Raw genomic sequence first — 23822 nt, forward strand, 5'->3', positions numbered from 1 at the left:
GTGCAACTAGAACATGCTGTCCTGTGACAAGGGCTGTGTGTGGAGTACCTGGTGCTACATCTGCTTCATGGCCTGTGATCCAAGCCATGTCTGCTACTTGGTTGATTCAAGCTCTGAAGCAACTCATCTCCATTGTAACCTAAATGCAATCACCAACATTATGGCCCCAACAGTTCCAGAAACATGTAATATCCACTTAGAAGGCCATGTAGGTATAAATTCAATATAAATTTTACACACATCCATGTATGTATGTATGTGTGTATAACAAATTATCGTATATAACAAGTTAAATACTCACACATATATAATAAATTACAAAATATATAGCAAATTACACACAACATACACACACATACATTTCACAAGTGCCCAATTACTGAATAATGACAACGATGGCATTTGCCACGTGCTAGAAAGTGTTTGAATGTCCTTTTAGTTTATAATATCATTTAATTCTCAAAAATTCAATTATCATTTCCCCCATTTGATAAAGTGTACATTGAGGGTGAGAAAGACAAGGGGAGCGATCCAAAGTCCATAGATATCTGAAAAAAAAAGAACAGGACTTATCCTCCACAATCTAGCTCTTTTGTCTTACTCTCAGTTACCATATGTTGCTGAACCCCCAAAAGAAAATACCTCCCTCACTGCCACTCCAAATGAGTTCTTTGTACCTACCACCTCAGTATCAGTGGAAGGTTGGAGGCCATGTAGATTCTGTGAATCCCAATGCATGCCTCAACCACAAATCTATTTGGTGCATGAAAATATACAGTTTAAATGAGTTTTCAGGGAATTACAATGTTCATAATTTATATTTGGCTATAGCTCATTCATGACAAAAAGGTTAATACTGACTTAGTAATCACCAAATCTTCCCCACCTACTGCTCCCTCTTTTTCCCTTCTTTCCTTCCTGCTTCCTCCTCTCCCTCTTCTTTTCCCTTCTCATGTTTAAGACAAAGTTTCATGTAGTTAAGTCTGGCCTCCGACTAGCTATATGGCCAAGACTGGCCTTGAACTTTTGATCCTCTCTCTTCTACACCCCTTGTGGTGGTATGACATCACAATCCTGCATCACCACACCAGCTTAAGGAGTCACTTTCATATTGTAAGGACCGGCTAAAGCACAAATGTAAAGTTCCATGTACAAAATACTCAGCTTTGTCCTTGTTTACTTCACATGTCATAGGTGAACAACCAAGGGGATAGAGGAGGCTCTTTGGCACAGTGTAAAAATGGAGACATGTCATCATCAGAGCACATAGCCTCTATAACTGAAGGTACTGCTTCTGCACCCTTTTCTGAGCAGGAAAGGCAATGTATTTGCAGTTTCACAATTGAAGTTAGAAACAAGCAAGGCAAATCTGAGTTTTCAGCATTCAAGCTATGGTTTCCTTCATTAGCATTAGGACTCAGTGAGGCAATGTAAGGGGAACCACAGAGATAGAAGTGGAACTTTGGGTTTCAGTCATAGTCAGATTCCTAATCTTGTCTCATACATGTGCTCAATCTGTCCCCATCCATAGCATTATTAACTGTGCATTCTGAATGCACATTTTATGTCCATAAAAGTTTATATAAATATATTCCTAGAACTCTTATTATTATTTAAAGGATATTGTTAGAATATTAAGAGTTTCATATAGTTGAGTGGTAGAAACTTTTATTATATGGATTAATTAAGCACTCTGCCCCAAAACTCATGCCTGGGAATTTGTTCCCAAGTTGATGGTATTATAGTCAGTGGACATTTTAGGAGATGAAGGTCTAGTGGGAAGATAGGAAGAAGTAAGTCACTGGGGATGTGACCAGGAGAGTTATTTAGGACCCTTCTCTTTATTATTATTTTAATTTATTTTTAAATAATTTATTCAGATTGCATCCTGATTGTTAACCTCTCACTTGTATCTTTCTATTCCCCCTCCCTCCCTCTTTCACCCTATTCCCCTCCCCTAGACCTCTGACAGAAGGGGACCTCCTTCCCCACTGTATGATCACAGATTATCAGGTATCGTCTAGATAGCTTGCTTCCTTTCCTCTGTGTGCTTCTGGGCCTCTCCCAAAAGGGGAAGTGGTCAAATTAGGGGTACCAGAATTCTTGTCAGAGGCAGTCTCTGATCTCCCCTCAACCATGGAAAATGTGCTGTCCATTGACTAGATCTGAACAGTGAGTCTAGGTTTACTGCATGCATTATCCTTGGTTGGAACAGCAGTTTGTGCAGGTCTCCCTGGGTCCAGATCCAACAGCCTCGGTAGTCTTCTTGTAGGGCTCCTGGACCCTCTGAGTCCTTCTATCTGCCCATTCTTCCAAGCTACTCTCACCTGGAGTCCCAATAGTGAGTCCCAGCACCTATCCCAATTCCCTGCTGAGTGAAGACTCCCAGAGGACATCCACGTTGGGCTAGTATCCAATTATAAGTGAGTATATATCATGTGTATCTTCCTGGGTCTGAGTTAACTCACTCAGGATGATCATTTCTAGTCCTATCCATTTGCCTGCAACTTTCAAGTTTTCCTTGTTTTTAATAGCTGAGTAGTATTCCATAGTGTAAATGTACCACAGTTTCTTGAGAGATGGCTCAGCCATTAAGGGCTGACTCACAACCAAAATATAAGGGGACCATTCTTCTAAAATGTCCCTCTTTTTCCTATTCTGCTCTCTCTTCCTCTTTCTCACTTCCTTCTTCCTGGCCCATTCCCACTCTCTTCTTTCTTTCCCTTCATCCCTCCTCTCTCTCCTTTCCTGTCCTCTCTTCTTCTTCTCTTTCCTTTTCTCTCCTGTCATCTTTCTGGCTGTCAGGAGGTGACTATTTCTGCTCCAGCAGACTCCCCTTGTCATGATGTTCTGCTTCAACACAGGCACAAAACAATGGACTCTTGTAACTCTGGGTAAAACCTCTTATACTGTGAGCAAGAATATGTTTCTCCATTATAAGTTGATTACTTCAAGTATGTTGCCAGAGCAACAGAAAGCTGACTGGCACAGAACAGTAGGAATAGCATGATATTTTTCAACTAGAATACGCATGTGCTCATTTTGTAGAACTGTATTATTCCTACTGTTGTAAGCACTCAAATTGTTTAGATTTTTTGAATTTTATCTTAAACACAAAAAGGAAAATAAGTCAGTAAGTTCCTTTGTACCCTTCACTCAACTTTTCTGGCTGATATTACAATCTTCCAAAACCACTCTATACTACTATAACAGAGAAATTAACATTGGCAGAATATTATTAACAATAGATCTGCAGTGATATCTCTAGTAAGACTATTCAGTCTTAGCTGAAAATTTCATACCTTGTGGCCCCTTCAGAAAAAATAAATAAGTATAATCAAAATATGTTAAGTTTTAACTGATAGACATCCTTTTCTCTATATACCTCATATTGTGAAATATGTGCAAATGTGTGCATATAAACTTATATGCATGTGTACATATCAGTCACTCTATGTATCAAAATTGAAAAGTAAAACAATCATTGAGTAGACTTGGAGCTTAACTTCTCTTCGGGACATAACAACATAATTTGATCATAGCTCTAGCAAGGACCTAACTGCATTATTAGGGATCTATCATTTCCTTTCTTGCAACTCCTTAAGGGAAATTAACAATAATTTTTAAGAACTATGCATAAGCCAAGTGGCTATAGAGTTACAAGAGGATGGTAAAATATTTGACACATGCCTTGATTAAGTAGTTCATTCAAGATGCACATTCTAAAGAAGATACATTTTTAAGCATTAGAGGAGGAGGTCCCCTTCTGTCAGAGGTCTAGTGGAGGGAAGTAGTGTGAAAGAGGGAGAGAGGGGGAATGGGAAGGTACAAGAGTGGGGATAACAATTGGGGTATAATCTGAATAAATTATTTACTTTTTTAAAAAGCAGTGCCATTTGGTATACTAATTAATATTGTACATCAGAAAGATATTATAAAGCATATCTCAAGGACAGGGGAATATTGCAGGCTGTTTAAGATAAATAAGTTATACAAGTTGACTATTAGCTGATCAGATCATGGTCATGTCAATTGCTGGTCTAATTTTATCACAAAAATATACATTTTAGGTGCAGCAGATAGATATGATTCTATAGAAAGATAAGGTAGGATAGTTAGATAAGGTCTTCAAAAACCTCAGAGACATAGAGAATATGGCATTTTAAAATGTTTTTATTATTTTAAAGGTTCACTGACAATGAGACAAGTTAACTCCTGGCAATACCCAGCCTACCTCAAAGAGGATGATGAGCATCAAAGAAACTCCTTATGGAGATGGCTTCAAATGTGGCAAACAAGACAATGGGCAAAATGTCCTCATTTCTACCACAGACAGAATTCTGCCTAAAAAAGGACAAGCTTGAATGCAGGCAGAGTCAACAGCCAAACTCTGCCAAGTCAGGGTAAGCAAGTCCTCAATAGCTCCTGCCTCACACATGTGTCTGTCAGATATATTGGGCCAGAAGGCTGAAGAAGATGCTACAATATTATAGAGAGTTTTGGGTAAAACCTCAGGTAGAAAACTGTCTATCATCTTCTCATTTGGAAAGCTACTAACCTGCATTCCCAGCATATTCAGGTAATCAAGTTTATTCCTTCTCAAGTCTCTGATGGAGTTGAAGACCTGGTACCTTACTTTTACAATGAAGCGTAGTTGTTTAGGGTTTTAGATGTTTTTAAGTCTAGATAGGTGTTTTAAGTTGATAAGGACAAGATGTGATGGAGATTGATTTACATTCAGAAGTTTAGATGCACCAAGAGAGGAAAGATGCTTTCTTCAAGGCTGTCAAATACAAATAGCCAAAACACTAAGAATATAACATTTATATAATTCCTGATTGTGTCATGGTTCTCCTTGCTATAAGTAGCTTATTGTATATATGTATAATAATATAAATGTATATGTGAAAAATAAAAATGTTTAAAATAGTTTATAAAGTGATTACAGAGTTTTTTAACCCAAAACTTGGCCTAGGAAATAAAAATAACCTTTCCAAATTAATAAAAAATGCTGAAGCAGAAAGAAAATCTAAGTGACTCTAGATCTGATATGGTGGTACTCTCTTTTAATTTTATCATTTGAGAAGCAAAGGCAGGTGTATCTCTGTGAGCTCTGGGCTAGGTTGGTCTATAGAGCAAGATATTTACTTGATATATAGAGCACCTTCTCCATATTCCTCAGTATCTATATCCATGTGGAACTCTAATAATTCAAATGCCAATTACTTCAAGAAGCATCCCCTCATGGCAATGACATAAAGATGGAGACTCAAAGCCTTCACCTTGTGTCTCAAGTTGTCCTGTGTCTGAAGCTATCACTACTGAATATGAATTGACATTTGAAGCCAAATACCACCTGGAGATGGAGTAGGCTGCGCTGTGCACTAAAGGATAAGTTGGGAGTATCTCTGGCCTCCACCCACTGGATGTCACTCCTCCTACTCAGCTCGGCTAGGAAAACCAAAACTACCTCCAAGTGATGTGTCCAAAAATCACCTCTCCTCTAAGACTTACTTTCAGATCAAAACTAATTCCTTTCCACAATGAACCATGGCTAGAAATAGCAACCACCTATGACAGAGGTGGGCCCAAAATATTCCCCAAGCTTGCAGACTTTTTCCCGATACTATATTAATGTATAGAATAAAGACTAGAGATTGAGCCTTCTAAAGACTCTTCAAAGTTTGCCTTAGATTTTTATTAAAAAGAAACTCCAGGGCCACCAAAGAATTTGAGTATGTTGTCAAATCCACTCAGTGAGTCAGGTTGTGTGGTTTCTAGTCTAGTGGTCCATCCCCAGCCTCAGTGGGTTCCTCCTCCTTCCAAACTCTTATTCACTATTAATTTTAATAATAACATTAATTATATGTATACAATATTTCTTACTGTTAACTTTCAGCTGTAGATTACTTAAGTGACATATAAAACAACCCATGACTCTAGAATCTCCATACTGGAAAGTAGTAGAAGAAAAACTAGTAGAAAGGCACAAGAGCAAAAGGGAATAGTCAAACTTTACACACACACACACACACACACACACACACACACACACACACACACACACACCATCCCCTATTCCATGGAAATAAATTTATCCTAACAAGAAAATCCCATCAGGTATTTCATAGATAGATAGAAGAAGAGGTTTATTCTTTTTTCAGAGATTTCTTAATCTTGCTTTACTTCCAGTTTAATATTTATATTGAAGGGAAGTATAGGATATAAAAGCAGGTTATAAACAAATGGTAAGGAAGGAAAGCATTGGAGCTGATTATTCTTTTTAAATAAAACTAGGAATCTTTATTCTCATTAAGAAGGTAAAGCTCCAAGTGACATTTGTATCAAACCTCCCTCACCATTGCACTCTGGGTGCTCCGATTAAAAGTATAAATTCTTGTAGAAGTCTGTGCACTGTAAGAAGCTAATGATGCAGTCCTCTTGTCAACGAAATAGAATACTTCTATTTAGAAAGAAGAATCACATAGAGGAAATTACAGAGCAGACCTGGCATTGTAAAATAAAAATAAAAAGATGGTAGAATAGAACAAAATGATCTGGGCTGGGGGTGGAACTTAGATGGCAAAGTAATTGCCCTGCCATGCATGAAGCCTTAGGTCTCATCCTTATCATGCACTGGGCATGGGCCATAAGATCAAGGGCATCCTTGGCTATGTAGCAAATTTGTGGCCACAGTAGAATACATGAGGCCCTATCAAACAAACAAAACAAGATATACAAAAAGAAAAAGAACAGAATTATAATATTTTCAGAGCAATGTTCAATGTACTACCCCTATCTGATATTCAAACCCATAATGAGAGGTTGCCATTTTCATTTTAGCAGGTTAAACAAAAACAAACAAACACAATACCCGAGAGATGTCTCCTCACATATGCCCAGTTGCAGACTTGAGGTTAGAATCCACATCTCCTGATGGGACATCCATTGGTCTCATTCAAGACTATTAAAGGTAAAATAGAATATTACTGCTATATGTGTATTGGGAACATCTGCACTCCTACCTATTCTTATAGTAGAGCTTGCTATAACTCGTGGGTATTCATGCGCTTTTCCTCTACCTGTACAAACAGAAGGCTATTTTTCAGCCTCCCTTCCAGATGGTCATAGCTGGGTATTGTACACAATCTAATTCAGTGAAAGAAGTGAGTGTGCTGCTTGTACACCTGAGCAGTTTAAAGCCTCCTTGCTTCTCTCCCAATCTACAATCTAAAAGAGACACAATGAACTTTTCATTGTATCAAAGCAGTGAAATTTGGATAGAGGTACATAATTTCCCAGAAGGCTGGGAGTACCCTATGGGGCTAATGATTTACTCATATATTACTGCTTTTGTAGAAGAGACAAGTAGGCTAGCAATGCACCAGGGGAAGTGGAGGCTAGAAAATAGTCAATGTACCTCTGGGAGGATGGTGACAGGTACACCTTGTTGGAATCTCCAAGAGCAGCCTGCAAATAGCTTGAGGAAATGCCTATACACATCAGGAGGAAGGCTTTTCTGCCTTCTAGGGACTGTAGAGGCATGTTAATTCAGAACATGGCTGTTCTGGCAAGAGATCACATCCAAAGATCTTCTAGGTCTATGTGATCCAGATGAAATACAAACACACTTTATCCAGGGGACAGAGGCAAACAGATCTGACTTCAAGGCCAGCCTGCTATAGAGTAAATATCAGGTAGAGAAAAGCTTAGATCCAGGCATGGTGATACTTCCCTTTAATCTCAAATGAACGAAGCACCTGTTTGAAAATGATGTCTAATTGAGTGGCAGAAAAGGTGATGAATCAGAGAAGGTTTAACAGAATAGGATGTAGCCAACTCTCACAAAAGGAGAGAGGAAAGGGAAGCTACTTAAGAGGCAGTTTTACAGAGAGAGGAGGCATTTTTACCAGGACAGTGTAGAGAGATGTGTTGCAGAGAAAGAACTCAGGTGAAGAGGGAACGAGCCACAAAATGAGCAGAAGCTGGAAGATTAGAGCAGATTTCTGAGTTAGTTTGAGGTCAAGCAGAGCAATTCCAGGCAGAGAGAGAAGCCAGATGAAACAAGTCAGCTGGGAGAGGCATTTGAGCCAGAACAGCTGAGTTGAACCAGCCAGCCCAGAGCTCAGAAAGAACAAGAAATGGTGAGCTTATTAAGCAGTAAGTTTCAGAGGCTGAAAACATTCTTGGCCTGGGTTAGATTGTACAGAGGCTAGAATCTTCCAGGACTAGGCCTAGGTTAGTAGAAGTAAGCAGTTACCTTCTGAGATAATAATTGAGCCAGGATAATAAAATTAGTTTTACAAGGGACCTTGGTTCTACTCTGCCTCTTCAGAAAAAAAGTCCCAGTGATAACTAATTTTAAATACAGGAACAATAGGTTTTCACAATAAAACTATAGGGAGGCCCAACAATCTTCAAGTGATATCCTCTTTCCTGGAAACATTTTCCATGCAGAAGAATTCATGGGAACCAGTAAGACAAATAACAGTTTGAACATTGTTCTGCAAATAGTAACTCAGAAGTGAACCAATAATTTCTTACTGGAGTTTTAAAGATCTCCATTAATAATCATGCTTCGAGACTTCATTTTCAAACATCCCATCTGTCTTTCAAAAAAAGGAGCTATTTGGAGCAGTAGACATTTTTCATATTATAAACGGGATAGGCTGTCATAATAATACATCTTAGTAAAATTATCAGCACTTAATATTCTAGAAGAAATTGGGGGAAATTACAAGGTGTATTTGAAATCATGCTTAAAATACATTGCTGCATCTAATTAGATATACCCACAATGTGAAGAGCAGAACAAGGCACTGATTGTCTGGGCATCAGATTCTCTATCTCAAATGAGCTATCAGCTACTATGGATATAAAGCCATGCAGGAGAAGCATCTCATCGCCCCTGCTGTTTGAATAGAGAAATAATAAAACATGAAAGCATGCATATACCATGCAATTTTATGTCTACTGTTTTAAATATCCTTGGGCTGGGCATGGAGCTTAGCAGACTCCTTGCCTAACATGCACAGATCCGGTGGTTTGATTCCCAGCTTGGCGAGGTGTGATGTTTATGGCTATATTTTCAGCCCATAGAAACAGAAAGATAAAGAATTCCTGGTCATCTCTGCCTACAAAGCAAACTCTTAGCTAACCTGGTCTACATATCAAAATTAAGTAAATAAATAAATAAATAAATAAATAAACACATAAGTTGAATAGGAGTAAAAAAAAAAATGAGAGCTGGTATGCTGAATTCCAAGTATGGTCCCAGGAAGGGAAACTGTTGTAGTCTCTCACTGTGAAGATTCTGACCCCATCCGCTGTTTGATATGAGGCTTGATTACAAAGATTGCAACCATGTTGCCTACTAGAATGAAGCAGGTTTAGTTCATTCTCTTCTAAGCTTAACGTCAAGGGACCACATCTATAGCCATTCGCTATTTTGTGCTTCTGACATCCAAGCCAAGGTCCAACTAATCACACTGTACCTCAGTTGACCTCTGTACATTCAAGGGAAGTCGTGACGATCATATACGAATTATCTGAGGAGGCTTCCAAAATGAAAAAAAAAATTACAGAGTCAGTTTACTGTCTAAACAGTCACCCAACACTCTCTATAATGTTGGAGCATCATCTTCAGCCTTCTGGCCCAATATCTCTGACAGACATACTTGCGAGGCAGGAACTATTAAGGACTTTCTTACCCTGTCTTATTAGGGACAAATGCACATTTCTTTTAGGTCTTCCCTGGAAGACCCAGGAGTTATCAATTCAGCTGCATATTTAAATTACTTCAAGAGTTTGATGTTGTTTTACCCTGATACTTAGGACAGAGCCCAAGCCAATTATGTCACTAGATTTGGGCTAGAATCCAGGTATTTTACAAGATTCTGGGTATACTGTCTCTTGTTGCCAAAACAAGGGAAACTATTGCTTTTCCATCAAAGGGAACTCAATACATTCTTTCGCTGTATATTAGCATGACAACAACATACAGCATTAAGTCTTAATTTTCCTCTCCTGAAAACTGGCTTAACATTACACCTCAGCACTTTACCCCGAGACTACTTAGGAGACTGAGGAAAGAAAACAGGCAATTTCACAATTAGATTTTAGAATTATATTTCATAGCAGATTTCACTAGACTCAATTCAACCTAGCTCCATCTTTTCCCAGCTTCAAAAGAGAATGTATTCAAAAAGCAATTCAGAATAACTTCAAATAATTTTGTGTTTGGAAAATTAGTCAAGGAACTCTTTTAAATCAACCAAACAGTACCTCCAGGCATACTTCAAAAACATAATATGGCATAATCAAACATCTCTTGGTATTCAAAATTTTGCTATGTTAAACTAATAGACAGACTCATTATAGTCTTGTGGGAAAACAAACATACGGTAGCCTACGCTTGCACTGCATTTAATTCCAATCAACACCTGTTCTAGAGAGATGGACTTATTATAAGATTATATTTTATACATAATAGTATAGGAAAGAATTGTAATAAAGCATTTACAGAAAGCAGTCACGGAGTAAAGGAAACAAAGAGCCATTCTGTTATGAGCCAAGAAAGGGGATGTCTTCAGGCCCCGTGGCAACACCTATCCTTCTCTCCTGTGACTCAAAGATTTCTGAATCCAAATGGGACATTCTTAACTGAAGGTCTAATCAGTGTTCCAACTCAATTCCTCATCTCCAGAAATGGTAATATTCCTCCATCAATAACTGTACAAAAAGCAAGCTGACAGGATGGTTCAGTGTGTAAAATGCTTGCCAAACAAGCACAGGGACAGAAGTTCAGGGCCCCAGGACCCACAGAAAATCCTAGGTCTGAAGGTGCATAGCTGTAATCCCAGTGCTGGGGATTACCTCAGAGACAGAGGTACCTCTGGAGCTCATGTTCCAGCCAGCCTGGCCAAATTAGTGAGCGTCAAGCCCAGAAAACTCTTTATCTTTTTAAAGTGTATAGTTTACTCATTATAGTTTATTTACATCACATCCCGATTGTTATCCCCTCCCTCTTATATTCCCGTTCCCATCTCCCTCCCTCTTTTGCCTATTCCCCTCCCCTAGACCTCTGACAGGGGAGCCCTCCTCCTCCAACTGTCTGGGACAGCCTATTAGGAAGAGACTGTATCTTAAGAAGTAAGATGGAGCCTTTCTTTCTGCCTGTTGACATAGCAGAGGAAGCATCACCAAAGGCTTTCATCTCCCTGCCTTCAAATACCTAAGTCAGAATTTGTCAAGGAACTCCCAGCTGTGGAAGACTTCTTCAAAGCTCCGAGCTTCAAAAAGACTGATGAGAGTCTGCGGAGCCATTTTGAGCAATGGGGAGCCCTCCAAACACCAAATGCTTCAAGGGCTATGGGTTTGTCCCTTACACCACTGTGAAGGAAATGGGCGAAGCTATGATGAGTGCAAAGCCACGCAAGGTAGATGGAAGAGCTGTGGATCCAAAAAGAATTGTGTCATGAGAAGAGTCTCAAAGACCACAAGGCAACTTAACTGTGAAAAAGATCTTCGTTGGTGCAGTTAAAGAAGACACTGAAGAACATCATTTGCAAGATTATTTTGAACAGTATGGGGAAGCTGAAGTGATTGAAATCGTGACTGATCAAGTCAGTGGACAAAGGAGGAGCTTTGTTTTTGTTACCATTGATTCCTTGGATAAGGCTGTCGTTCAGCAAGACCATTCTATACCATGGCCACAACTATGAAGTAAGTAAAGCCTTTTTTGAAACAAGGCATAGCTAGTGTTTCATTCAGCCAAAGAGGTCAAAGTAACCCTGGAAATTTTGCTGGTGGTCATGGAAGAGGTTGTAGTGGCAATGACAATACTGGTTGAGAAATAAACTTCTGTGCTTGTGGTGCCTTTGGTTATAGCCAGGGGATAACAATAATGGATTTGTTAATAATGGGAGAAATTTCTGATGTGGTCAAAGCTACAATGATTATGGCAATTACCACAATTAGTCTTCACATTCTGAATGAATGAAAGGAGAAAACATGGAAGGCAGATGCTCTGGCCCTTACTGATGTGGAGGCCAGTCCTTTTCTAAATAACAAAGCCAAGGTTCTGTGCTGCTTCCAGCAGCAGCAGTAGCTGTGGTAGTGTCAGGAGGTTCTAATTACTACCCGGAAACAAAACTCAGGAGGAGAGGAGAGCCAGAGAAGGGCAGGAAAGTCACAGGTTACAAGGAATTTGAAAACTCAGCCAAGCACTGTAGTGGCAGGCCCTAGCTGCTCCAAAGAAGACATATTTTAGGCAATACTCTTTTATATGGGGGAAAAAAACCTTTTAGAACTATACTTGTGTTTAATTGTACCACAGGTTATTTTAGTTTGTGATATGTAAACCATTCCAACAAAGGGCTTTAAGATAGACTTTTTTGTCAACTGAAAGCTAGTTTTAGGTGTTTCCTGCATATCCCATGACTTCTGCTGACCTCATCACTGGTCACTGTTTCAATATGTTTCTCTGTAGCTCCACCTGTCTGCCTCCCACGTTTCTTACATGCCCCTAACATGTATAGTCCTGAAGGGTTTTTCTCATTTGTTTTTCATGGCTTGCTCAGTTTGTTTTTTTAATGTATCCGAGGACCACCTTCTGGGAGTGGCACTGCCCACAATGGGCTGGGTACTACCACATTAAAAACACTCAAGAGCTTAGCCTTTCTGACAAATGTAAGATGGAATCTCAGAGTTGTTTTGATTTGCATTTCCCTGATGACTAACAACATTGAACAATTCTTTAAGTGGTTCTTGGCCATTCAATAGTCCTCTGCTGAGAATTCTGTTTAGCTTTGTATCCCATTTTTAATTAGGTTATTTGGTTTGTTGGTGTTCAATTTTTTGAATTGAATATGAGCCCTTTGTCAGATAGAGGGTTGGTGAAGATCTTTTCCCTGTCTATAAGCTGTCATTTTATCCTGTTGACAGTGTCCTTTGCCTTACAGAAGCTTTCAGTTTCAAGAGGTCCCATTTATTAGTTACTGATCTTAAAGCCTGAGCTATTTGTGTTCTGTTTAGGAAATTGTTTCCTATGCCAATGAATTCAGTGTTCTTCCCCATTTTTTCTTCTAACAGATTTAGTGTGTCTGGTTTTATGTTGAGGCCTTTAATCCACTTTGACTTGAGTTTTGTGCAGGGTGATAAATCCTACAGAGCCAACAAATCTGGGCCCAGGGTGACCTGCTGAGACTGATGCACTAACCAAGGACTGTGTATGAAGAGGACCTAGATCTCCTTCTCAGATATAGTGGATGCACAGTCTCCATGTGAGTCTCATAATATGGGGAGTAACAACTGCCTCTGACATGGACTCTCTTGCCCACTCATTGACTACTACCCCCTGGCAGGGCAGCCTTGCCATGTCACATAGGAAGAGGATGCATGCAGTCTGGATGATATTTGATAGGCTGAGGTCAGATGGTAGGGAAGAAGGGCTCCTCCTTTCTGAGAACTATGGTGGAGAGGAGAGAGAGGGAGGGTGGAGCCAGTAAGAGATAAGGAAGGGGACTACAATCAGGAGGTAAAGTGATTAAATTAAAAATAAATAAATAAAAAAGTTAAAAAAGACTCAAGAAAATCTCCTACAGAGTGTCCTATTGGCAAATCCTATAGAAGCATTCTTTTTATTCCTTCTTCTAGGATAATCCTACCTTATTTCAAGTTGACATAGAAACTAAGGCAGCACAGGGACAGAGGAGTTTTGGATTGGGAGCTAGATGACCTTCAGTGCCTAAAACAGGAAGTACTGGACAATGCAAGATGAGTTGATTACCCTACTTTTCTCTCTACCTGGAGATCATCATTGGTATGCTTCCTCTGCCTCATTCCATAAATGTGCAACTTGCCCCCTCCCACCTACCTATCTGTATCCCAGTTTCCTACTTCCTTCTCTCCTTCTTACATCATCTGTGTTACCACTCTGCCCTACATTTTATTGCCTGGTTTCATTTCTGCCCCCTTTATCGGAAGGTAAGCCTATCACAGCTGGTTTGATTGCTGTGATCATCCCAGAATTTAGACCAGTTTCTGTCACATATATACTGGCTGAAATAATTCTGGATATTACTCAATAATGCTCCTGGAAATATTTATAACTCAAGATAATTAGATTGGTTCCAGAGAGTTCTAATGAATCAAATAAAATTCCTTTTGATCTTAAAATCAATAAGATGATAGAAAAAAAATCCATGACACATGTAAAAGTTCATGATTATAGAAGAAGGGGAACTTGAAAAGCCAAAGCCTAGCAAGAAGGATAGTCTGGAAATGGGCAGTTACTTGGACTGACATAACATGCATCTTGCTATTTGTGCATGTATTAATATGCATTATAATCCACTTACACTTCTGAAAGGCAAACTGGGTTTATTCCAAGCATTATATCAATCAACTATATAATATGCCTCCATCAGCATTTTAATCATACAAATAACTCACCTGGGGGTGAGAGGTTTCACACATCTTATGATTATTAAAGATTGGAAGTATATTAGGTAGGGTAGAGATCAGAAAACTCAACCCACTTCATTTCAACCACAACTGGTTTCATAAACAAATTTATATTATTATCAGAACATATTAGAGTCCTAAGTAACTGTCTCTTGTATGAGGCAAATGCTTGCATCATGAAGATAAATGTTAAGTTTGTTAATCACATTTTCTTCTTCCCTCTTCTTAATACAAGCTTCGAGTTCAGTGTCTAGATGTATTTTGCCATTCGGAGCTTGCTTCTAAGCTTGCTTCTAAGATACAGTCTACTAACCCTGCTTGCCAATCTCCTTCTGCCTGAAGAGTTATTGTTTTTTCAATCCCATAGCATCCCTGATCCTAGAATGCCTTGGACTTGTCCATACCTCTGTGATTCTGCCCACGATCTAACCATAATCTGATTCACTGCCACTGCACAGCAAAACAAAGAAGGCCCAACAAATTTCCTATCCATCTTAAAGAGGAGAATCAAACAAGCACAGGCACATCCCGTCTCTAAGTTAATAAAAAGATATAGCTATTGATAGGAGATACAGTATAACCAGTAGTCATAGAAATGAGTTAAGAGACAGCCCTTGTTCCGAATCTGCATACAAAATTTCAAAGACTATGTTCCATATGGTGATGTATGCTCTGAGGATGCAGTCACCTGGCCTTTTAAAAAACAGTTTAGTTTGGGAGGATGGCTATGTCTCATTTTGAGACAGTTGCATTTATCCCAGGTGACGTACAATTTGCCAGGTAGCTAAGGATGACCTTGATATCCTGATCCTCCTGCTTCCAACTCCAGAACACAGGGGTTTGTAATGTGCCATCACCTCCATTTAGGAAGTAGGAATCAAACTGAGGACCATGTGCTCACCTGGAGATCAACTAAGCTATATTCTAAGGCCAATGGTTTTTGTTATGACAGTAAAGGTTTACATACAAGTCTCATAATCTGAAATTTGTTGAAAGGGAGAAGATTGCTCTGAGACAAAAAAAAATTTTATCTTTTGTTTTGTTTTTAAACAGAATACTTAACCTTCAAAACTGAAGACTAGAATCCAGGATGAAGAAAATGAACCCTACATTAAGGTCTCCCGAATAGCTGCCAACCACATCTCTACAAAGATCTCTGAGTCAGATCACCAAATGAGAGTCCCCAAAAGAACATACTAATAGCAGCTCCCTACATTTTCCCAGCCTTTCCTATGTCTTAAGGCTTTTTCATCTTCATTCCTTACAATGATCTTACACAGAGGAAGCCATTACCTTCCCTTGATACTGAAATAGGCCAGAGAAGAATGAATTATTGCAGTAAGATCTAAGGTGACACAGCTGTAATCTGAAGAGCATTGGTTGTTCTGACTCAAACACTACCTCTGCCATCACATATGATATTGGTCACAATAAAAATGATGATAAGAAGGCTTTCATTAGGTGGGCATAGAGAGCCAAACCCCATTCTCAGAGGTTTCCATAGAGGAATATTTATGCCTCAAAGTCATCTTGGAAGTTGGGCTTGACTTTCATTCTTATTTCCAAAAAAATAAACACAATCTTAGGGTGAGTAAGTGACTCATCAAAGGCAATTCAGATGATAAGAGGAAGCTCATGTTCTGAATCAGGGATAGCAAACATTATCTGTAAAAGGTCAAGTCAAAAATGATTTAGGTTTTATGGATGAAATGGACTGTTTTATCATCCCCTGTGTTTTTCATATACATTTATTTTATTACACATGCATAAAATAAACTACATATTGCAGGGAAAACCATGTGACAATTATGATTCTCCTGTGTTTTATTAAGGAAACTAGACACACATGTGCACACATGCGCACACATGCAAAGAAGCTATATTGCTATAATATAAAGCAAGTAAAAGTAAATATTTCATAGCTGTAATATTATTAATTTTATGATAAAATATTTTTACAATAGGTATTTGACCTTTGTTATTTCGACCATGTAAGATGAATGACTCCATTTTCCTGGAGTGGGGGAAGAGAAACAGGGACTGTCCCAATACCCAAAGTACTCAGATGGGCAGAAGGGAAACACTCCTGCAGCTGGACAATGGAAAGGGCTGTTTTACTCTCTCATTTACCTAGGTTTAAAAATGTTACAGCAAAGAGTACAAAGCATGCATACACACCTCATTGTTCAATGATTGATGGTCATGTGTAACGGTGCACTCATTTGATCCCAGCACTTCAGAGGCAAAGATATCTTTGTGAGTTCAAGGCCACCCTGGTCTACATAGTGAGTTCCAAGTCAGCCAGAATTACATGGTGAAACCCTGTCTCTAAATAAATAAACACGCAATAGTAAGGATAAATGGGTCTGTTGGATTTGCCATCACCCCCAAAAGCCACAAAGACAAATATCGGTGAAACAAAATGACTTACAAGTGCTAAGCAAATATAGCACAAAGAAAATGAAAATGTTGGCAAGAGACTCAAGGCCAGTAAAGCCAAAAAAAGACATTAGCTCTGAGGAGCCATTTCACCTAATCTGATAACTGATATTTACATAGAAGCCAGAGTAAGTTATTTCTAATATTTGATAATGAACATCACACTTAGAAAATGTTTTTAGGGAGTAACCACAGCTCCTTGGTTGTTAAGTAAATGAGAATACTGAAATCCTAAGAATATTTATTGACAATGGTAGTGGAATATTTAGAGAAGCAGGAAACATTAAGAAATAATTTACAATGATAAAGTACACTGATGAGCTATGGATGAGTAATAAATGGTTTGTGGTATTAAGCCAGAAATGCATATATATATATATGATCACACTCTGTAGCCCAGGTTAGCTTGGTACTCACACCACAGTTCAACTCTTATCCACCCCTCCAACTCTATACCATTATGGATTCTACATAGAATGTTAGCTGGAGCAAACTTGTGGCCAACTTTCTACCTCAGCCTGTAACCTAAGACTTCAGGTTTGAGATAACACCCCCAGCTTGCTTGTAATCAGGTATTTAATCAGCAGGGATCACCTAGTACAAGTGGATGCTGTAGGTGTTTCCCTTGGGGCATGAAAAGCCTCCCCCACTTCCTAGGTTCTGAATTCCTCAAGACCTAAAAAGGTTAGATAGTGTTTACACAGACACATATAGAGAAATGCTGTAACTGCCAACAAACAAAAATTTTATTAATAGGCCATTGTTCCTATGCTTACCTCTTTCTAAAAAAATTAATTTAAATAATTTAGTTAAATTACATCTCAATTGTTATCCACTCACTTGTATCTTCCCATTCTTCCCTCCTCCCCCTAGGTCTGTGACAAAATGGGACATTTTCCCCCACCATATCAAGTCTCATCCTGGTAGCCTACTTACCCTTCCTCTGAGTGCCACCAGGCCTCCCCACTAAGGGGAAGTGGTCAAATAGGGGGCACCAGAGTTCATGTCAGAGTCAGTGCCCACTCTTGACACAACTGTGGAGAATGCTGTCCATTGGCTATATCTGAATAGGAGTTCTAGGTTTACTGCATTCATTGTCCTTGGTTGGTACAGTAGTTTGAGCAGACCACCCTTGGGTCCAGATCCACCAGTCTTGATGGTCTTCTTGTAACTTTCTAGGACCCTCTGGATTTTTCAATTTCCCCATTCTGCCATATCTCTCTTACCTTGTGTCCCAGTAGGAAGTCCTGGCATCTATACCAGTCTCCTGTTAGTGAAGACTTTCAGGAGACATCCATGTTGGGCTAGTGTCCAATCATAAGTGAGTATATACCATGTGTGTTTTCCTGGGTTTGGGTTAATTCACTTAGGATGATTGTTTCTAGTTCCATCCATTTGCCTGCAAATTTCAGGATTTCCTTGTTTTTAATAGCTGAGTAGTATTCCATAGTGTAAATGTACCACAGATTCTTTATTCATTCTTTGACTGAGGGGCATCTAGGTTGTTTCCAGGTTCTGGCTATTATGAATAAGGCTGCTATGAACACAGTTGAGCATATGTCCTTGTTGTGTGGTGGAGCATCTTTTGGGTATACTCCAATGAGTGGAATAGCTGGGTCTTGAGGCAGCCCTATTCTCAGTTTTTTGAGAAGGCACCAGATTGATTTCCAATGTGGTTGTACAAATTTGCACTCCCACCAGCAATGGAGGAGTGTTCTCCTTTCTCCACATCCTTGCCAGCATGTGCTGTCACTTGAGTTTTATGGATGCCTGCTTTCGACAAAGGAGCCAGATATATTCAATGGAAAAAGGATAGCCTCTTCAACAAATGGTGCTGGTCTAACTGGATGTCTACATATAGAAAAATGCAAGTATATTCATATTTATCACCATGCATACAACTCAAGTCCAAGTGAATTAAAGACCTCAACATAAAACCAGAGGCACTAAATTTGTTAGAAGAAAAAGTGAGGAAGAACCTGGAACTCATTGGCACAAGAGACTACTTCCTGAACAAAATAGCAACAGCCCAGGCTCTAAGGTCAAAAATTAATAAATGGGACCTTATGAGGCTGAGAAGCTTCTGTAAAGTAGAAGACACTGTCAACAGAACTATGCTTACCTCTTAATGCCCTTCCATGAGGGGCTTTTAACTAGTATCATGCATATTTGACCAGGCCCAAGTTTATGCTCAGTCTCTCAAGGATTCAGTCTTCACAGTTCTTAGTTTCTGGACAATAGGCCAACTTGGTTCACTGTAAGCCTCATCTAGGAAATAGACTCTAGAAGGATCTTCTTAGTGGTATACGGTTATAAGTCTTTGGTTCCACCAAGCTCTTCGGTTTCTGGGTAAGTGGACTTCCTAGAACACAGGTATCTTATGATGAAATATGAAGATCTATGAGATTTATTTTTCTTCTGTCTGCCATTATGGAGTTCGTTAGGGATATACCAAGGATTTGGGTTATAAATCTAGAGGTCAAAGTGTTTTGATTCCTTGCTTTGAATATTACCACTGATGTTCTGAATCAGAAAAGTTATGATCACTCTGATAAGACACTTAAATATCAACACTATTAATATTTCCTCATTGAGTTTAGTTCAAAGAGTGGAATCTAGCTTCTTGACTTGACTTGACTTGACTAGAGAACAAGTACTCTACCTCTAAGCACCACCACAAGCCCCACATTGTTTTTAAACCTAACAGCTACTTAAGTCCCCAAAACTATTTGGATGTGATCAATAGTTATATATTCGAATGTTTTAAAGCCTGAGTAGAACAGAAACAGAATTAAACTGAACTCCTTTTGAGAAACAATGCTTCATAACTATTTTCCCTGTGCTAATGATACAGAAATAACAGCAAGTGAGAAGCCACTCTTTATACTGCACATTTCTTTCCCCCAAATAACTGTATTAGTTAGTTTTCAGTTGCTGTGATGAAATACCATGACCCAAAGGCAAATTAGAAGAGAAAGGTTTATTTTCGCTTGTGATTCCAGAGGGTTAGAGTCCATCATGGAGGGGAAAGCATGGCATCAGAGTCTGAGGCCAGCCTGACAGTAAGTCAGGGTCCACACATAGGAAGCAGACAGACCAAACAGGAAGGAGGAGCACTATAAACCTGCAAAGCTCATTCCTGGTGACATACTTCCTGCAGCAAGGGCAAACTTACTAAAGGTTCCATAACCTCTCCAAAGCATGCCACATTTGAGGACATGGACCTATAGGAGACATTTATCATCCAAGCCACAAGACTTATCATGAGTTGCTTTCTAACTTTTGTTCCCATCCCCAACTCTATACTACTATGGACTCTACATACAATGTTGGCTGGAACAAATATTTCTTAACATCAAAACTGCTACCTCTTTGGTATTTTTTCCATTCATTTCATTTATTTATTTACCACAATTTTTATTAAATATTTTACATATATATTTATATTATTACACATATATACATACAATAAACCACCTACAGCAGGAAGAACCATGAAACAATAAAGACTTTTATAAATGTTACATTCATAGTGTTTTGGCTTTTTGTATTTGGCAGCCTTGAAGAAAACATCTTTCCTAACTTGCTGTGTCTAAAAATCTGAATGTAAATCAATATGTATTTTTTGATGAAGCGGAATTAAATAATTTTCTCTTTCACTTGAAGGAAGGTGAAGTTTGACATTTCAATGCCAGTACAAGACATGGAACTCAAAAGAGGCAAGCTCTGGTTCTCAGAAAATGGGAAGCTCTTAAAGAAACAGTATGATGGCTAATTGTCACTGTCAACTTGACTGGTCCTGGAGTCACCTAGGTGTGGCCATATCAATGGATGGGCTTTCAATGGACTTTACAGATGAAATTAACTGAGCAGAAAAGACCTGTCCTGACTGTGGGCAGCATCATTCCATGACATTGGAGCCCAGATAGAAAGGAGAAAATGAGTTGAGCATAATAATTAAAGCAGGCTAGAATGGTAGGGCAAATGATGGGGACATGAGAAAGGGAGTTCTCATTGAAGGAGCCTCTTGGGAAAGGTTGGTTGAAGATTCTTTCCAGCTGAGACACAAGAATTCCAGGATAATTAGCAACTGTTTCACAGCTGGCTCCCTCCATAGACGAAAGCCTATGATTTTCCAGGACTCTTACTAGAAATTCCTCGTGTAACCCTAGTGGCTCCTGGTTTTACCTTACCAGATTAGAACCTCACCCAATGCACCTCTGGAGCCATCTTTCAATCTCATCAAAAAGGGATGGGAGATTTGAAATGTAACTAAATTTGAAATGTAACTCTTTGAAATGTAACTAAAATAGTACATTTGAGCCATGAAAATTGTTTATATGTGTAATGCTAAGACAATTGTGATTTTCCCCCACTTGGGAAGCCAGCACCCAAAATAACTCTCTCTTAACCTCATGCTTAAATGTTTTTTAATAAACATCAACTTTCCTTTGAGACGCCCACACCTGCGTTGTGAGTATGCTTATATTCTTTTCTTAACTGCCTTTCTATATGGAATAAAACACCAACTCTTCTTGATGTTGGCAAGTCCCAAAATTCTTTTCTACATCAAAGCCACAAATCCTCGGATTGTACGTATTGGGGTGTTTAAAAGATGAAGATAACTCCTTGGCTACTAAGAGGGATAGTGTGGGGCTGGGGCTTCATTTCTTTTGGCTGACATTATCAACCTTATCCCTCTGCTTCCTCCTGCTTGCCAACATCAAGAGCTGTTCTGCCATGCCTTCCCTGAAACCCTGGGCCATGATATAACGTTCCCTCCTTAAAGTTTTCTGTGTCAAGTATTTTGTCACAGCAATAAGGAAAGTAACAAATGGGATGAGCAGAGTAAGTACAAAGGCAAAGTTACATGGAGTGGGGATAAGCAGACCTTCCCCAAAGAGGCTCGAGAAAGGACAAAAACCAAAAAAACAAAAAACAAAAAAACAAAAAACAGTAAAGAAAAAGACCTTGAAGAAGGACTTAGATAGCTCGGTAATATGCTGGCAAGGCTGGAAAGTAACAACACTAGCACAAAATGGCTATAATGTTAACTCTTCTCAGTCCGCAGAACTTCAAGTCAGCTAAATAAATGCCTGTGTGAATAATTTTGGTTGAAAATGATATTCTCATCTTTTGTAGATCTGAGGCACTAGAGAAGTCACATAACAAAAAAGCAAGTTCTGAGCAAATTCTATTGAAGAAGAAATTAAGAAGATGAGAGTATATATATATATGTGTGTGTGTGTGTGTGTGTGTGTGTGTGTGTGTGTGTGTGTGTATGTGTGTGTGTGTGTGTGTGTGTATGTATGTATGTATGTTATGGCTGAGTAGCTTGGTGTTTTTGTGTTAGATCCCTAACAGTGGGAGTAGGGGCTGCCTCTTACTCTTTTGCTTGTTTGTAGGATCCTATTCCTGCTACTGGGTTGCCTCATATAGTCTTCTTGTCTTGCCATGTTTGGGTGATATTCCTAGGATGTATACTCTTGTCTGGTGGAAGACTGGAAGACATGGACAAAGGATGGGAGAGGACAGGAAGGTGTGGGGAGAGACTGGGGGAGGAGGGAAGGGAATCTGCACTTAGGATATAATATATGAGAAAATAATAAAAACATAAATAAATAAATAAATAAATAAATAAATAGAGTTTGGCAGAACTCTTATTCATAGGGGGTCTTATTCTTCCATTGTCAATAATTAGAATAAACTTCTATCTCAAAAAATACACAGAGGAAGTTACCTTATATTGTCCTCTGGTTTCCAAAAATATACACACCTGCATACATATAAGCATGCAAACACATATAAGCTCCAACACACACATGCAGCACACATATAAATAATTTTAAATTCTAATTCATACACTTGCCTTTGTCTGCTAGCCCTGTCATCATAAATCCATAGAGACAAGGATGGTGGTACCTCTTCCACTGTGTACTAATTAGGATTTGGCATCATTTTGTTTGACTGTCACAGCAAGTGGACCAAGCTGCCAAACACTTTACACCAATATATACTAAAATACATCACAGGACATCTTTCTCCACTTGCAAGATTCACATATATTTCATAATCACTGTTCTAAGAAACTAATGAATGGCTTTGTCCCCAAATCTGTCATTCCTGTCTTTCTCCCCCACCCCCTACAAAAGTCTCATGTAGCTCATCTGGCCTTAAATTCTATGTATAAAATATAACATTGAATTTCTGATCTTCCTGCTTCAATCTCCCAAGTGCTGTGATTACAGGCATGGACTCACTACTGGTGCTGATTTGAGTGATGTTGGCATTCAAACCCAAGGCTTAGTACCTGCTGGGCAAGCACTCTACCAAATGGGCTACATTCCTAGTGCTCTCTACATGTCACATTGCCAAAAGCCATGGACATCTACTTGTGAGTTCTTGTTGCCTTGGAGGCTTCCTTCCTTTGAGTCAAGTTACCATCTGCTTCTTTACTTCCTCAAATTTTCTCCCAGTCGTGGCACAACCATTACAGTGGCCTACAAAACATTATCTGCAGTCATTCCAGCCTTGACTTCTATTATTTTCTCTCTCCTTATTTCCCTCCTTCTCTAGTACTAGAAAATCAAATATAAATTCCAATAAATTTATATTTAGACTTGTGGGTTCATACCACTAGTACAAAACCAAAACTTACTTCTTGGTGAGCCCCCTCTTTCTGGGAAAAGGAAGGAAAAGAAATCCTATAGTAAGGCCAGCGAGATGGTTCAGTGGAAGGAGATAAATGATGCCGAGAACTTGTCCTCTGACTTCCACCTATATGCAATGACACATGCTCCACCACAGCTAACACACACACACACACACACACACACACACACACACACACACCAAATAAACAAATGTAATTTCAGAATATAAACATCACTTTATGTCTCATGTTCTCTTAGTTGTGT

General features: G+C 39.0%; 1 protein-coding gene across 8 annotated transcripts in view; it reads right to left on the bottom strand.

Annotated features, from left to right (window-relative positions):
• FRMPD4 (FERM and PDZ domain containing 4) overlaps positions 1–23822 on the bottom strand; it is a 919852-nt gene that overhangs the window by 495717 nt on the left and 400313 nt on the right. The gene's annotated exons all lie outside the window — the stretch shown is intronic.

The sequence above is a fragment of the Acomys minous genome, assembly GCF_964271855.1.
Source record: "Acomys minous genome assembly, chromosome: 7".
Taxonomy (NCBI): Eukaryota; Metazoa; Chordata; class Mammalia; order Rodentia; family Muridae; genus Acomys; species Acomys minous.